This window comes from Amblyraja radiata, chromosome 24 (genome assembly GCF_010909765.2).
Source record: "Amblyraja radiata isolate CabotCenter1 chromosome 24, sAmbRad1.1.pri, whole genome shotgun sequence".
Taxonomy (NCBI): domain Eukaryota; kingdom Metazoa; phylum Chordata; class Chondrichthyes; order Rajiformes; family Rajidae; genus Amblyraja; species Amblyraja radiata.
Window position 1 is genome coordinate 11,555,863 of NC_045979.1, and position 15,402 is coordinate 11,571,264.

The window sequence follows — 15,402 nt, forward strand, 5'->3', positions numbered from 1 at the left end:
CTTTGTTTCTAGGGACAATTTATAATTTTAAACCAAAGCCTATTAACCTACAAATCCATACATCTTTGGAGTGTGGGAGGAAACCGGAGCATCCGGAGAAGAGCCACATGGTCACAGGGTAGAAACTCTGTGCAGACAGCGCCCATAGTCAGGATCGAACCCGGGTCTCTGGCACTACAAGGCAGCAGCACTATCGCTAAGCCACCACTGTAAATTAGTACATTCAAAACAAAATTAGTTGTCATTTTCCAGAAAGATAAAGAATGAAATAATCAGCCTGATTAGATCTGAATTAATATGAATGTACAGAATGGAGGTCTTAACCTACCTCTCATAATGCATGCGGTGCCAAAGAAAAATATCTCCAGGTACTTCAAGTCCCTCTGCTGTTTGAAGGACTCTAGAATCATATTATTCAAGTATTTTGTTGCAAGATGGCTCTGGCTTGGATAGTATCTGATTATTGTCATGATGTACAGTTTTGTTGATATGGGGCATTCATCTTTGTGCATCTAAATTTACATGAAGGAAAATCATGCAACTGGAAGATTCATACGGAAGCATTTTGTTGTTAAAGCAGCAAAGAGGTGAAAGACTGTTAAGTCTGTTTTGCCGTTGAAGCCTGCATGAGAAGTATTTATTTGGATACTAGGAGATTTGCCTGTTTATTTAGGAGCATTATGTGAGCTTTAAGTTTCATCTGAACCATTTGGGAAGGCAATAGTCACAAAGATAAATGGTAAAAGCTACTCTATATATGTACATATTTGGCCAATGTAAAGAAGAAACCCTTACAGGAAGCGAAAATAACATTTATAACTAGGAATAAGTAAATAGTAGAGGTATTAAACAATATCTTTACATTCTTCATAGCAAGAGAATACAGAGACATTCCAAAAATAATATGAAACAAAGAGCCTATTGAGAATGAGAAACTTAAACCGGCATTTATGAATAAATAAGATAAATAAATGAAAAAAAAACAAATCTGTCTGGATTTGAATAACTTGTATTTGAAGAGTTCATGGGGTAAAAACGCTTATTTCTGAATTTCCAGAGAGCCGCAGGCTTTGAATGGTCTCTACTGCATATAACCCTGTCATTCCAAAGGGATAGGAACATGTAAATGGGGAAACATAAGCAGGCGTGTTTGGGAAAAGAGCTGGAATGTATTATTCAGGATATAGTTAAAAAATCATGGTATGGTTAGTCAGACTCAGTGCTGTACTGAAAAGCAAATTATTTTTGACAAATCTGTTGAATGCTTTATGATGTTACATCATAGTCGATAAGGGAAAAACAAATCAACATGGTTGGGTTTATGTGAAAACATTTAATAGGTGCTGGAGGCTATTTCAACAAATTAGATCTTGGAATTTTGGGGAATATATTAGCATGGATTGATGAGTAGTGTAGGGTCAAATGAGAAGAGGAATAAATGTGTCTTTTTTGGGTTATGCTGCATGAAATTTTCACTCCAAGGAATAAAGTCCTAGCCTGCTCAACATCTCCCTCTAGCTCAGTTTCTCAAGTCCTGGCGACATTACCGCAAATCTTCTCTGCACCCTTGATCAACTCAACTTAACAACTTTCCTATCACAGGGTGACCAAAACTGAATACAATACTCCAAATGTGGCCTCATCAATGTCTTGAACAACTGTAACATGACCTCCCAATGTCTATACTCAATGATCTAACGGATGAAGGCCAATGTGCCATAAACCTTCTTGACCATCCTATCTACTGCACCTGTGACACCACTTTCAAGGACCTATGCAGAGGATCTGCACTCCTAGATCCCTTTGCTCTGCAACATACCCCAGAGCCCTGCCATTCACTGTGTAGGTCCTGTCCGAGTTAAGCTTCCCAAAATACAACACATCACACTTATCTGTATAAAACTCCATTATCCATTCCTGCCGAATTGATCAACATTCCGCTGCAATTTTTGACAACCTTCTTCACCACCTGCACCCACTTTAGTGTCATCTGCAAACTAATCATGCCTTGTCCATTCTCATAGAAACATAGAAAATAGGTGCAGGAGTAGGCCATTCGGCCCTTCGAGCCTGCACCGCCATTCGATATGATCATGGCTGATCCAACTCAGTATCCCATCCCTGCCTTCCCTCCATATCCCTGATCCCTTTAGCCACAAGGGCCACATCTAACTCCCTCTTAAATATCCAAATCATTAATATAGATGATGAACAGCAATGGGTCCAGCACGGAAACCTGAAGCACACTCGTCACAGGCCTCAGTCTGAAAAACAACCTTCCACCATCACCTTCTGCTTCCTTCCATGATGCCAATTTTCTATCCAAAGCTAGCTCTCATTGGATCCCATGCAATCTAAGATATTGCCCTCAAGATACTTCCATTGACTGCCCTAAGTTCCTCGGTCCTTATATCTTTCTCCACTGTAAAGACAGACGGATAGAGTTCTCTGCTAAATAAGTGTATGTTATTGGTATTGCACGTCATTCAAAACCTGTTGCAAAAATAATTTGAGGGGAAATACAAAAGGCTGAAATAGGGAAAGAACAGGATTGACCAGTGGCAGGAACACATAGTTCATAAAATATCCTTCCAGAGATTGGAATGTACTATCCTGCAAAAATAGCTACAGTTGCTAGTGTGTTCTTTTCCCTCTAACAATGTCAATGTTAGATTACAAACTTTAATCTAAAATACATTAAGAAATGTAAAAGAACGAACAAAAAAAACAAGGTGATGGTTGCTTGATCTCTCATGTTACTTCCACTAAGTTTACCACATTCTCACAAATAAACTGAAATTTTCTATTTTAACTGTTCCTCTGTCTATCAGGTTGTTTTTCAGATAAAAATCCAACAGTCAGTGCTCGAATGGAACTTTCCAATTTTATTAGTCTTGTGTAATGTACAATTGGATATTAACTACTATTTTAAAATAATAATCAAAAGATTATTTTAAAGCTCTGTATTGGACGTTTCGCTTTATCTTTATCCAGTTTTTAAAACTACTAATGCACTCACACCTCATTGTTGCTGTTGTGAATCTGTCCCTTTAAAGTGGTACAATTGCAATGCTGTAAACATTGTATTGGGCAATCCTTCATCAATAGCAAATTATATCCTCGACGGTGCATTTTTCCACAAACCATCCCCTTAATCTCTCATCTATTTTTTTCATCTAGTGAGGCTACCCTGACTTTATACCACTATTTGATTGTAGCCAGTATTTAAAGTGATGGTTTCTGCTCTTGATCGTGCCCTATACACTCCGACTCCCTCGCCCTTATGCTGTCTGTAGACTTTAGAGATACAGCACGGAAACAGGCCCTTCAGCTTCCCAACGAGTGCTGACCAGTAATCACGCCATACATTTACACGATCCTACACTTTTGGGACAATTTACAGTTTTACCGAAGCCAATTAACCTATAAGCCTGTACGTCTTTGTAGTGTGATATGAAACTGGAGCACCTGGAGAAAACCTATGCGGTCACAGGGAGAACGTAGAAACTCCATATAGACAGCACCCGTAGTCAGGATCAAACCCGGGTCTCTGGCGCTTGAAGGCAGCAGGTCTACTGCTGCGCCACTGTGCCACACTTATTTTTCCTCAGTTAATTTCTTTTCGTGTTTGTGTTAGAAATGTAATTTTTTTTCTTGAATGCGCTACTATTGTTCTGTCAGAAAATATCAAAGTGAGCATCAACAACATGTCACTGACTCCAATTACGAACAAAACCTTCATTAAAACGTAGCTTGAAAGTGGCCTACTTACTCTTGTTTGGAAACTGCTACAAATATAAAATGTTTTCACGTCATCTGATCCTGTAAAAATCCCATCGATGGTATTTGCAATTTGTTACTTCTGATTTCTTTTTTATTTAAAACAATTCAAATTTGCAGCAATTTTTAAAATAACTACGTTTGCAATGAAATGGGAGAATGAAAGTCATTCAATGTAATTTGAGATGAAGCTAAAAAGTATGTTACGTGGTTCATATCTGGTCCTTTTATACTTTTCTGTGAAACTTGCTCACACCAACCAACATGTCCCATCTACACTAGTCCCACCTGCCTGTGGGACTAGTGTAGAGGTTAAGAGGTCCATATCTCTCTTAACCTGTCCGATCCATGTACCTGTCTAACTGTTTTGTTGCGATAGTACCTGGCTCAACTACTTTCTCCGGCAGCTCGTTCCATACACCCAACACCCTTTGTGTGAAGAAGGTAACCCTCAGGTTTCTATTAAATCTTTCCCCCTCTCACCTTAAACCTATATCATCTGGTTCTCGATTCTTCTACTCTGGGCAAGAGACTCTGTGCATCTAAACGATCTATTCCTCTCATGATTTTATACACCTCTATAAGATCAGCCCACATCCACATGCGCTCCAAGGAATAGAGTCTTAGCCTGCTCAAACTCTCCCTATAGTTCAGGCTCTTGAGTCCAGGCAACATCCTCATAAATCTTCTCTGCACTTTTTCAGCTTGTAATAGAAAAATGTGATGAGTATTTCCAATTTAGCTGGAGAAGATGTTTACTTTAGTTTAGGTTTGTTTAGTTTCGAAATACATCACAGGAACAGGCCCTTCGGTCCACTGAGTCCATGCTAACCAGTGATCCACACACACTGACACTATCTTAATGGACAATTTTACCAAAACAATTAACCTATGAGGTGTTTGGAGCATGGAAACCGGAGCACCCGGACAAAACCAACGCAGGCCAACAGCAGCCATAGTCAGGATTGGACCTGGGTCTCTGGTGCTGAAAGGCAGATGTGGGATCTGTTAACTGCAAAGTTTGACTGGTGAGATCACAGAGTGATCTTGGCTTACTGTACACCATCTGTTTCTGAGCATGATGAAATCATGCACACCAATCTCGGTGCATTGTGCATCAGTGGTTCAGCACTCATAAATAGCGCAGTGTGTAAAAAAGATGAGGACGGGTTGTTATTTCTGTAGGTGATCTCATTTCTCTGCTGCTGCTGACAGTATGTTACATGCTCACTGAGAGGCAGCTTGTTAATAATGTGGTGGGAGGAGATTGTAAATGACAATTTAATTCAGCTCTTTACTGGCAACTGCAGCATTTTAACTGCAGCATGATAACGTTCACCATAATATTAATTACTGTTCTGAGCTGCTGTGACTTCAAGACCCACTTGAACTGGCCATTCCATTTATTGGGAATCGGTTGGAGATTGAGTGAAGAAGTAAAACCAATATAGATTTATCCCATATAAGAGTACATTGCTCCTTAAAAAAAAATCTACTCCATCACAAATGAAAACTACCATTTTTAAAGAAAGCCTTGGTTAATAATGGGTAATGGTCAGGGAAGTATATATTTTACATTCTATTTGCATTTAAAGGTAATGATTTATCCTTAAGCGTACCATGCCGTGGAAGTGGGGTCAGACTTAAGAGGCACTCTTGTTTTGAATAAATTGTAAAACGATATTAAGGAATCCAAGGGATATGGGAGTAGTGCAAGAAATTTGCATATAGCCACAATCTCGATGAATAGTGGCATAGGCTCCAAGAGCTAAATCGTATTCTTTCTGTTTCTTGTGTTCTCATTAAGCTTAAAGCCTCTGAAAAAGCTCTTCCAAATTGAAATAGAAACCATTTGAAGGCAATGAACAAGAAAACAGCACAGAACCCAGGATATAAGGCTTCAGATGACTGAAAGCGGAATGCGGATTGAGCAGCGAGTCAAGTGAAATCACTTTTCAAGGGATTTGTTTTCTTATTTGGGAGATAGTGCCGTGGAAGTGAACAAGAAGGAGTTCTATTTGTGTACATCATGCTTGAGTGGAACCTAATGCAGAAATCAGCTATGTTTAATAGTTTTAAAAGTGTTTTTCAGTAAGGTATTTGTATTGGAGAAACAAACTCATCACGTGGTTAGGAGAAACTGGAGATGGTTGTTGATTGGCTCAGCAATAGACAATGTCACATGATTCTAACCATGTCCCAGTAGAGGAGATACGCCTTTCTGTACTGGAGTCCAATTATACCGAGGGTTATTTTAATTTTACAGTCAAGATATTTTGGTTTGATTGAATATGCTTAAGGGCCTGTCCCACTTGGGTGACCCAATCCGCGAGTTCTGGTGAGTTTGCCTTCGACATACTCGCAGCATGGTCGACAAAAGGTCATAGGAGGTCTTCGTAACTCTCCTTCATGCTCGAGAGTGGTCTCCGCGTACTCGAGGCCTCAGCTTGGTTGCGGCGGTTTTTTCAATATGCTAAAAAATGCCTGCGAGTAAAAAAAGGTCGCCATGGAAAAAATCGATACTTTTTTTACTCGTAGGTTTAGTCGTAGTAGGTCGGCATGTTAGTCGTAGGTAATCGAGGGTAGTCTTCATCATAGTCAAAGGGAGGTCCAAGGGGATCGAAGGAGATCGTCTTCACTCTCCACTATTCGGTGTCCAATTTTCCCGAAGTTAGTCATAGCCAGTCGTAGCTAGTCGAAGCTGGTCTTCAACATAGTCGAAGGAGGTCTTCTACATAGTCGAAAGAGGTCTTCAACCTGTCATTTTTTCAAACTTTTCTAAACTCGCCAATTAGGTCTCCCAAGTGGGACAGCCCCTTTACTAGTTTTATCAATTGTAAGCCAAGTGTTGGCCTACATGATCTCCCTGTTGCCAAACATTCTAACTCCCCTTCTAATTCCATACTTTCTATCCTGGACCTCCTCCACCGTCAGAGTGAGACCACATTAGAGGAACAGCGCCTCATATTTCGCTTGGGCAGCTACAACCCAGCAATATAATTCCTCTCTTTGCCCCCCTCCCCCAGTCATCCTACCAGTTTCACAGTTCGCATCCCTGTATTCTCTCTTGTTATCATCGCTTCCCCAGCCAACAATGGGCCATTGTGGTCTCCACCCTTCCTTGGTCATTTGTTGCTGGCTCTTATTTGCCCTGACATTTTCTTACGATACAATACAATAAAACTTTATTCATCCCGGAGGGAAACTGGTCTGCCAACAGTCACAATACACAACAAGGTACATAAAAAATTGAAATTAAAAGTGAAAATGAAAAGAAATGGACAAGCAACTGTTGGCTGGCTGCCATGTGCACAGCGCCTTCACCAGAACAAACAAACGTAGGCTTATCCCCTGGGCAGAGTATTCTAAACCTAAAGTGCCCTCACTCACCCCCTTCCCCATACCGGGACACCCTTTGTTCTTGCACTGTTCCTCACGATGGTCCGCCCATGACGGGTCCTCCATTGCTTTCTCTGCCCCCCCCCCCCCATGCTCCACCGCCACTGAGGTTTCCCTTGCCTCCGAGGCTCAAGCTGCCGCTGAGTCCCCCACTGCCGCCACCGAGACTCCCATCGACGCTTCCACTGAGGCTCCTTTAGCCCGTGCAGGCCTCGCCACCCAGCTTCTCCACAGTCCTCTGGGAGGCCTGCGGGGCAAATCAGGCCTACTGGGACACTTTCCGGTCGGCGCTGCGGTTGTTTCCTGGGACACTCCTGTCGCGTGCACGGCTCCCCCGGGACATCTAGTCGCCCCCTCCCCCATCACTCTACTTTCAGTCTGAAGAAGGATTCTGACCCGAAACATCATCCGCCCTTTTTCTCCAGAGACACTGCTTGGCCCGCTGAGTTACACCAGCACTTTGTATCTATGTTCAGTATAAACCAGCATCTGCAGTTCCTTCCGACACAATAAGGATTTTGAATGATAGTTGACTTTGCAAGGGATTGAACAGGATTGGAATTCTGCCACAGTTTGTTATAAATTTGTGATTCACATTAAAATTCCAACTTTAGATGCTAACTCATTTTGATAGATTATGCATAGATATGGCACCAGTCAACAAAATGTTGCTTTCAGAATTTACGACAGCTTCTGTCTGTCAATGTTTTTCAGCATTTTGTGGCCTCCCCTTTTGGAAGCTCTGGCATTGTCTAACTGCACCATTGGAATCTGATGCCTCAGACCGACAAGGTTGGGTCTTGTAGCTGCATTTGGATCAGGTAAATAGTAGTAGGGGGATCTTTAATGGCAATTGTGGGCAACAGTCTAAGTTGCAAGATGTAACCAATTAATGTTATCTCAATTGACGGGTGATCGATGGTAAGCATGGCCTTGGTGGGCCAAAGGGCCTCTTTCCATGCTGTATCTCCCAAATCAAATCCAATTGGAATCTGGTGGAGATTTTGCCTTGGACCTGATTCTTGCTTGTCCTGTTGTGCAGTGCTATTTCACACCTTATTCTGGCTATAGCTAGCATCTTAGCGATAGCTTCAGGTTAAAATGTGTAGAAAGCCTTTCAGCCAGTACTATTGTATGTTGTGTTTGTTTATTGTTTCTATTTGTTTTGGGAATAAAACAGTATGTTAACTATTAAGAGAATACAAACAAGAATTATTCATGTGTGATACATTGACAGAAAATGAAAATTCTTAGCAGGTCCGTTCACATCAGTAGACAATAGGTGCAGGAGTGGGCCATTCGGCCCTTTGAGCCAGCACCGCCATTCAATGTGATCATGGCTGATCATCCCCAATCAGTACCCCGTTCCTGCCTTATCCCCATATCCCCTGACTCCGCTATCTTTAAGAGCCCTATCTAGCTCTCTCTTGCAAGTATCCAGAGAACCGACCTCCACCGCCCTCTGAGGCAGAGAATTCCACAGACTCACAACTCTCTGTGAGAAAAATTGTTTCCTCGTCTCCGTTCTAAATGGCTTACCCCTTATTCTTAAACTGTGGCCCCTTGTTCTGGACTCCCCCAACATCGGGAACATGTTTCCTGCCTCTAGCGTGTCCAAACCCTTAACAATCTTATATGTTTCAATGAGATCTCCTCTCATCCTTCTAAATTCCAGAGTGTACAAGCCCAGCCACTCCATTCTCCCAGCATATGACAGTCCCGCCATCCCGGGAATTAACCTTGTAAACCTACGCTGCACTTCCTCAATAGCAAGAATGTCCTTCCTCAAATTAGGGGACCAATACTTCACACAATACTCCAGGTGTGGTCTCACTAGGGCCCTGTACAACTGCAGAAGGACCTCTTTGCTCCTATACTCTTGTTACAAAGGCCAACATGCCATTCGCTTTCTTCTCTGCCTGCTGTACTTGCATGCTTACTTTCATAGACTGATGAACAAGGACCCCCAGATCCCGTTGTCCTTCTTCCCCTTTTCCCAACTTGACGCCATTTAGTTAATAATCTGCCTTCCTGTTTTTTATACCAAAGTGGATAACCTCACATTTATCCACATTAAACTTCATCTGCCATGCATCTGCCCACTCCCCCAACCTGTCCAAGTCACCCTGCATTCTCAGTGGGGAGATGTGCAGAGTTAGCACGTCAATGACCTACTGTATATTCAGAACCCACATTGGTGTTTTAATTATAATACTTGATTTCACTCTGTATACACATCATATGCTGGAATATATCAATTCAACTGAACGATTTAAACTATCTGTCCCCTTTGTCTGAGAAATATAGTTTGAAATTTAGATTACCTTGGATCTGGAAATCATTAACTCCATCCCTCTAGTAATCTAATTATTCAGTGTAAATCCTCCCTAAAGCACTTTTCAGCCGTACTTAATTAATGATACGTCTGAAGGGATATTAGTTCATTTCTTAAGCCTGGATATTTTGTTGAATTGGCTTTGCTGCAGCGTAAAGGGAAATCCCATACGTACCGACTGAAAAATAGGTAAAGATCGTGAAGAATGTGGAGGCAACAGTCAGATACACTCTCTTGAATTGAAGCAGATATTGGAATGATATTGAAACTTTGAGTGAATAATTGACCAGCATCTTCCCCACCACTGATGTCAGGCTAACTGGTATATAATTCCCTATTTCCTCTCGCTCCTTTCTTGAAAAGTGGGATAACATTAGCTACCCTCCAATCCACAGGAACTGATCCTGAATCTATAGAACATTGGAAAATGATCACCAATACATCTACGATTTCTGGAGCCACCTCCTTGAGTATCCTGGGATGCAGTCCATCAGGCCCTGGGGATTTATCAGCCGTCAGTCCCATCAGACTACCCAATACTATTTTTCGTCTAATGCAAATTTCTTTCAGTTCCTCTGTCTCCCTTGATCCTCTGTCCTCTAGTACATCTGGGAGATTGTTTGTGTCTTCCTTAGTGAAGCCAGAACCAAAGTACCTGTTCAACTCTTCTGTCGTCTCCTTGTTCCCCATAATAATTTCACCTGTTTTTTCCTTCATGGGACCCACATTTGTCTTTACTAATCTTTTTCTACTAACATACCTAAATAAGCTTTTACTATCTTACTTTATATTCTTGGCGAGCTTACTTTCATACCTGGAAACATTCAAAAATTATTTAACGAGCGTGTGGGGGGTTACAATTTAAGAGGAATATTTAACTTTAAGAAACAAAAAGTCCGTACGACTAGAAAAACCTTTTGTATTTCGGTTTGTGGAGTAGGAGTGTGGAATAAATTGAACAGGGAATTGAAGCAATGCACAAACATGAATCATTTTAAAATGATATATAAAAAAATAATTCTCAAGGGGTACAGGGATGGAGGGGATGGTTGACAAGTGGGGGTTGATGTTTATCTATTGCTTTACTATTGTTTACTAATGTTTGGGAAGTTTGTATGTACATAATAGTTGTATGTATATATATGTCTGTAGGTATTATGGGAAATTGCCTAGGGTAGTATTATTATTAGTAATGAATTGATTTTTAAATATGGTAGAAGTGTTGGGGAAAAGGGGTGAGATTTAATAAGTTATTCTTCTTCTCACTCCTTTTCGAGCTTGTACAGACACAGAGTTGGACATTGGAACTTTGATTTTGTTCTTCTCATTGCTTTGTAAATATTGATTGTAATGTCCAATTGTTTGATAATTTCGATTTTGTTAATATTAATGTCTTTAATGTCTTTACTTGTTCGGAATAAATAAATAAAATAAAAATTAAAATTAAAAAAAAAACTTCATCTTTTCACCCGTATTGCCCTTTTTGTTACTTTCTGATGTCCTTTGAAAGTTTCCCAATCCTCTGGCTTCCCACTACTCTTTGCTATGTTATACACCTTTTCTTTTAGTTTTATACCGTCCCTAACTTCCCTTGTCACCCACGGTTGCCTCTTACCCCCCTTAGAATCTTTTTTCCTCTTTGGAATGAAATGAGCCTGCATCTTCTGGATTATGCCCAGAAATTCCTGCCATTGCTGTTCCACCGTCATTCCTGCTAGGATCCTTTTCCAGTCGATCTTAGCCAGATACTTTCTCATAATAATAATAATAATAATAATATCTTTTATTGTCATTGCACGTCAGTGCAACGAGATTTAGTATGCAGCTCCAACCGATGAAAAAAGAAAAGTAAAATAAATAAAGAAGCTGTGTGTCGTGACCATCCGAGGGAGACAGTCCAGGGGAGTGGGGGGGCACTCAACAGGGCCGGTTCAGAGCCGCTATAGCTCTTGGAATAAAGCTGTTTCTGAGTCTGGAGGTTCGGGCGTAGACGGCCTTGTAACGTCTGCCGAAGGGAAGTAGTTCGAACAGTCCGTTACAAGGGTGTGATGAGTCTTTATGGATGCTGACGGCCTTCCTGAGGCACCGTGTGTGGTAGATGCCCTCCAAGGCTGGTAGCTCCGTCCCAATGATCCTCTGCACTCTGTGGACGACGCGCTGAAGAGCTCTCCTCTCCGCCTCCGTCACACAGAGATGCCATACGTTAATATGCTCTCTGTGGTGCAGCGGTAGAACGTTGTCAGCAGCTGTTGGGGCAGACCAGTCTTTTTTAATGTCCTCAGGAAGAACAGTCGTTGCTGTGCCTTCTTGACCAGCGCAGCGGTGTTGGTGGACCATGTGAGGTCCTCTGAAATGTGAGTGCCCAGAAACTTAAAGCTGGACACTCTCTCCACACTTTCCCCGTAAATGGAGATTGGGGCGTATTCTCCATTATGGGACCTCCTGAAGTCAATAATCAGCTCCTTGGTCTTGGAGGTGTTTAGTGACAAGTTGTTACGTGTGCACCAGTCCGCCAGGTTCTTCACCTCCGCCCTGTATTTTGTTTCATCACCGTTGGTGATCAGCCCAATCACTGTTGTGTCGTCTGCAAACTTCATGATGGTGTTGGTGTCGAATGCAGGAACACAGTCGTGAGTGAAGAGGGAGTAGAGCATGGGGCTTAGTACACAGCCCTGTGGTGTGCCGGTGCTCAGGGTGATAGTGGAGGACAGGTGCGGGCCCAGTCTCACTGCCTGCGGTCGCTCCGTCAGAAAGTTCAGGATCCAATCGCATATCGGCAAGCTGAGGCCTAGCTGGTGGAGTTTGGTGGTGAGCTTGGTGGGGATGACCGTATTGAATGCAGAGCTATAGTCAATGAAGAGCATCCTCACGTACCAGCCCTGTCTGTCCAGGTGAGTCAGGACAGTGTGAAGAGCCAGAGAGATGGCATCCTCTGTTGATCTATTTGCCCTGTATGCAAATTGATGAGAGTCCAGTGAGGCAGGAATGCTGGATTTGATATGGGAGAGGACCAGCCTTTCGAAGCACTTCATTGGGTTTGGAGTTAGGGCAACCGGGCGGTAGTCGTTCAGGTTGGTGACTTTGGACTTTTTCGGCACCGGCACTAAGGTCCTGTTTTCAGGCACTTGGGGACCTGCAGCCTTGCGTGGATTGATCCTATGCAGAGCGCACTGTACCTCCTGAGTGCTCAGTGTTAAGGCCTGTCCCTCCGCCATGGCCGGGGTTATTCCACTCCTGGTGGTGTTGCCAGTTTCGAACCGGGCAAAGAAGGTGTTCAGTTCGTTGGCCAGTGTGATATCACCGTGGGGGCAGGCGGGGCTGCCCTTGTAGTCAGTGATGTCCCTGACACCCTGCCACATGCTTCTGGTGTCCGCGGCATTGAAGTGTTCTTCTACCCTTTGCCTGTGGATGTCTTTGGCCTTTTTTATGCCTTTGTTCAGGTTCGACCTGGTCGCACTGTAGGCAGAAGTGTCCCTGGATTTAAAGGCATTGTTGCGTGCCCTTAGCAGATCCTGAACCTCCTTGTTCATCCAGGGTTTCCGGTTTGGGAACATCTTTATTTGCTTGTCCACTGTGACAGTCTCCACACAGCAGTTGATGTAGGAGAGCACAGTGGATGTGTACTCCTCCAAGTCTACCTCTGTACCACTGGTAGCCTGTTGTGCAAACGGGTCCCAGTCGGTGCTATCAAAGCAGTCCTGGAGTTGTAGGGTGGCGTCCTCGGGCCATATTTTGACGGTCCTTATTGCAGGTTTGGTCTTGCGGATGAGGGGTTTGTATGCAGGCAGTAGAAACAGTGAGAGGTGATCGGATTGCCCCAGGGATGGGCAGGGGAGAGCTCTGTAAGCGTCCTTGATGTTAGTGTACACTTTATCCAGCGTGTTTGAGCCCCTGGTAGGGCACTGCACATGCTGGTGGAATTTGCGGAGTGTGGCTCGTAGGTCGACCTGCTTAAAGTCCCCTGCAACAATGAAGGCACCGTCGGGGTGAGCATCCTGCTGCTTACTGATGGCCGAGTGCAGCTGTGCTAGTGCTAGGTTAGCATTAGCCTGTGGTGGGATGTATATGGCCATGATGATAACCACAGTAAACTCCCGAGGCAGGTAAAACGGCCTACATTTAAGCAGTAGGTATTCCAGGTCTGGGGAACAGTAGCTCTCTACTGCAGTGTGGTTGGTGCACCAGTCATTGTTGATGTAGATGCAGAGCCCGCCATCCTTGCTCTTACCGGAGTCCTTTGTTCTATCAGCACGATGCAGTTGGTTAGGTCATGCCTTCATAGTCCACTTTGTTCAACTGCAACGCTGGCACTTCTGATTTAACCTTCTCCCTTTCAAATTGCAGTTTAAAACTTATCATATTATGGTCACTACCAGATAGCGGTTCCTCTACCTTGAGTTCCCTTATTAAATCTGGTTCATTAGACAACACTAAATCCAGAATAGCCTTCTCTCTGGTAGGCTCCAATACAAGTTGCTCTAAGAATCCATCTCGGAGGCACTCTACACACGCCCTTTCTTGGGGTCCAGAACCAACCCGATTTTCCCAGTCTACCTGCATATTGAAATCTCCCATAACCACAGTGGCATTACCTTTGTTACATGCCGATTTTAACTCCTGCTGCAACTTGCACCCTATATCCAGGCGACTGTTTGGGTGCCTGTAGATAATTCCCATTGGTGTCATCTTTACCTTTATAACTCTTCAATTCTATCCACAGTGACTCTACATCGTCTGTCCCTATGTCACCCCTCGCCAGGGACTGAATTTCATCCCTCCCCAACAGAGCTACCCCACTTCCTCTACCTACCTGCTTGTCCTTTCTATAGGACGTATAACCCTGAATATTCAGTTCCCAACCCCGATCCTCCTGCAGCCATGTCTCTGTAATCCCCAGAATGTCATATCTACCAATCTCTAACTGAGCCTCAAGCTCATCCACTTTACTTCTTATACTTTGTGCATTCATATATAATACTTTTAATCCATTAGTCACCACATCAATTCCAATTTCATTTGATCATACTCTCCTATCCCTTCGTGAGCTTTCTGTCCCGTTAATTCTGGTGTCTTTCTTAACTTTTCCTATACTCTCTTTCCCTTTAAATCCATCTTTGAATTTCCAATTTGTCTCCTCCCCCCAACTATTTAGTTTAAACCCACCCATGTAGCAATGGAAAACCTGCCTGCCAGAATGCTGGTCCCCCGCCTGTTAAGGACCATTGTGGGCTCCCCTGAGTCATCGATGCAGGCTCTGCGTTCTCCACCTTTCCATACCTCCAGTGCCCCCTCCCTGACTCGCAGTCTGATGAAGGGTCTTGACCTGAAACATCACCCATTCCTTTTCTCCAGAGATGCTGCCTGACCCGCTGAGTTACTCCAGCATTTTGTATCTACCTATTTTGGTCTGTCTGTGCATTTGAGTTTTTCATGAGAGAGATCGGCTTGAATGCTCTGCTGGGGGAAAATAAAGCCACAAATGTAAAAATGATTTTGGGTGGGGCGGTGCAATGGCGCAGCGGTAGAGTTGCTGCCTTACAGTGCCAGAGACCCGGGTTCAATCCTGACCGCAGGTGCTACCTGTACGGAGTCCTGTGACCGCGTGGGTTTTCACCGTGTGCTCCAGTTTCCTCCCACACTCCAAAGACGTACACGTTTGTAGGTTAATTGGCTTCTGTATAATTGACATTTCGGGTCGACTCCCTTCTTCAAAAGGTGAACGGGCTGTCAAGCAACACATTTAAAGCCATTGCCATTCTGTTCATTTGTCTATCACTGATTTATTTTCCGTTCAATGTTACCATCACTAACTAGCCTGTGAAATGTCACAGATGTTACTTGCATTGGTGACTTAATTGCAAGGAGACTGGATCTTTGGTAATTTGATT

At 43.2% G+C, this 15,402-nt stretch overlaps 1 protein-coding gene across 10 annotated transcripts in view; it reads left to right on the forward strand.

The window, feature by feature from the left end:
• The window catches only part of ppfia4 (PTPRF interacting protein alpha 4), a 551,689-nt gene that overhangs the window by 97,473 nt on the left and 438,814 nt on the right, over window positions 1-15,402 (forward strand). The window lies entirely within an intron of this gene.